This window comes from Triturus cristatus, chromosome 2_2 (assembly GCF_964204655.1).
Source record: "Triturus cristatus chromosome 2_2, aTriCri1.1, whole genome shotgun sequence".
Lineage (NCBI taxonomy): Eukaryota > Metazoa > Chordata > Amphibia > Caudata > Salamandridae > Triturus > Triturus cristatus.
This window is the reverse complement of record NC_140582.1, coordinates 898721425-898724351: the sequence shown is the minus strand read 5'-3', so window position 1 is coordinate 898724351 and position 2927 is coordinate 898721425.

Genomic DNA, 2927 nt, shown 5'->3' with positions numbered 1-2927 from the left:
ACCTTGATCATTTCTTTGCCTCCACCTCCCTTTTGCCCTCTCTATCGGATTCGACCATCGCTCCCCGCTCCCTGTCCGATCATGCCCTCATCTCTGTGCAGCTCAGTTCTCCGGCAACCCGTCCCTCTCCGTCTGGCTGGCGCCTGCGCGATTCTTTGCTCAACTCTGACTCCACGGTTGCTTGGATCCGCGAGGCGATCATTGCTTACTTGGCGGTTAACGATCATGGCACTACGTTGGTGGCGGCGGTCTGGGAAGCCCTCAAGCTGGTGGTGCGGGGGGAGTTCATTGCGCTGGCGACTGCATTTGCGCATCTCCGTAGGGAAAAGAGGGCGGAGCTGGAACATGAGGGGGGGCCCTAGAGTCCGTCCATAAGCGCACCAGAGCGCCACGGGTGTGGCGAGAATTAGAGGCGAAGCGGCATATGCTGAAGCATCTGGATCTTGACAGGGCCGAGTATGCGTTGTTGCGTCTGCGGCATAAATTTTACCTTAGCGGAGATAAGGGGGGTAGGTTACTGGGCCATAGGCTACGAGCGAACATGCAACGCGCAGCGGTTCAGTCTATTCGGGATGCTCGGGCGGTGGAGCAAACTACTGACACCCTTATTGTGAAGTCTTTCAGGCAGTTCTACCAGCATTTGTACTCCAAGGAGGCGACCGATCCGGCAGGCCGGGAGGCTTACCTCGCCTCTTGTCATGTCACGCCGCTGTCTGCAGCCTCTGCTGATGCGTTGGAGTCTGCCATCTGTATTGAGGAATTCATATCGGCGATTGCTCGCCTCAAGATCGCCAAGTCGCCTGGTCCTTACGGTCTTGCGCCCTATTTTTTAAGACCTTCTGTGCTGAGCTCGCTCCCCTTTTGACGCGTCTTTTTAATTATTTTCTGGAGATGGGGGAGGTGACCCCCACTATGGCAGAAGCTGCAATTACGGTTACCCTTAAACCCGGGAAGGACCCGCGGGAATGCGGCGCTCAGAGGCCAATTTCCCTCTTAAATGTCGATGCTAAATTGTTCGCTGGCATCCTGGCGGCGCGACTCAGTCCACTGATGGATGGCATTATTGACCCGGATCAGTCAGGGTTCATTCCTACGCGTCACGGAGGGGACAACACCAAATGTCTTCTCCATCTTATTGACTTGGTCCATCGGTCTCGGACCCCGGCCTGCCTCCTTTCCATTGACGCTGAGAAGGCCTTTGACCGGGTTGACTGGGACTACATGTTCGCGGTCATGCGTACTTTTGGCTTCAAGCAGCATTTCCTTCGCTGGGTGCACTGTCTCTATGTCGCTCCTAGGGCGTCCGTGAGGGTGAACGGGTGTCGGTCCTCACCCTCTCCCATCACTATAGGGACGAGGCAGGGGTGTCCCCTGTCTCCACTGTTATTTTCGCTTTATATGGAGCCCTTTGCTCAGCGCATATGGTCGAGTCCGGGGATTGATGGCCTTAAATTCGGCGCAATTATTCACAAAATTAGCCTTTACGCGGACGATGTTATTCTCTCTCTTACCCGCCTACCTGCTTGATGCGAGAGCTCTGCGACTTTGGATCGGTTGTGGGCTTTAAAGTTAACTTCTCCAAATCGATGGTGCTTAATCTTTCCATCCCTGACGAGGAAGTTGATGATTTGCGGAGAGATTTCGCATTCCAGTGGGTGCATTCTGACATCTCTTATCTGGGGATATGCTTGGCTCCGTCAGTCATCAAAACCGCTCACCTTAATTATAGACTATTGGTGGAGCACACCACTAAAGCGCTCGCTGATTGGTCTCGTCTTGGTCTGGACTGGTATGGGCGACTTGCGGCGGTCAAGATGACGGTGTTGCCGAGGGTATTTTACCTGTTTCAGCTGCTTCCTGCGCAGCCGCCTCCTGGTGCCCTCCGCAAGCTGCAAGACCTGCTCAATAAGTTTTTGTGGCACAATAGGAGGCCAAGGTTCACCTTCTCGATTGCTACTGCGCCGAAGGCTGCTGGTGGCTTGGGTTTTCCGTTGTTGCAGGCGTATTACCAGGCCTCTTGCCTCCGGTATATCACGGAGTGGAATTGGCCTTCCTCTAGCACAGTGTTTCCCAAACTGGGGTCCGAGGACCCCCAGGGGTCCGTGGCTCATTCCCAGGGGGTCCGCAGGCAGCAGTTTTAAAAGCACTGCAAAGTTCCTTGTAAAATTAGCAGTTTTCGAGCAACTATAAAAGTGTCAAGAAAATGCCAGTGATTAATGTACCTGCTGGCGAGAGATGAGTTTTTTGTCCAGTGGCATCTTTTACTTATCTAATGTTACACAGAGGGTTAATATGCCCTGCTGCGAAGAACGTGTACATGCATTTTAAAAAACTGTATTTTATGTGCATAGGTCAGTGGGTTACTGATTTTGTCACAGAGATTCTTTTGTCTTTGTGCAATTCATAAGGGACTATCTTAATCTAACAGTGTCCTATAAACTGTCATCAAAGAGCTGCTTGCAAACTGCATGGTAAAAGTTAGCAACATATGTTTATTCCCAGTCCATCATTATCCTGATGCTGCTATGTTCCCACTTCCTGCACATGAACAATTTTGTAATGCCGTTTTATCACTTCTATGTGTGCTGCCTAATGCAGCACACATGGAAGTTACCAACGTATTTTTTTTATTAAAGATTGTTTATGTGCAGGAAGGGCCACCTTCCTGCACATAAACAATCAAAGGTGTTTTGCTTTTTCCGTTGGAAAAAGCAAAAACGAGGAGAAATAAGGCATTTCTCCTCATTTTGCCAAGTTAAGACCAGGTTTTTCACGGTCTTAATTTTGGTGCCGTCTTCTATTTAAGCTGACCTTGTAAATAGAGGGCAGCGTCAAAATTAATGGGTGTTGGAGTGAAACGCCCACTGCAACTCCCACTGCCCACCCTTTTCACGCTAAGCATTGCGTGAAAGGGGGCCTTATTTACA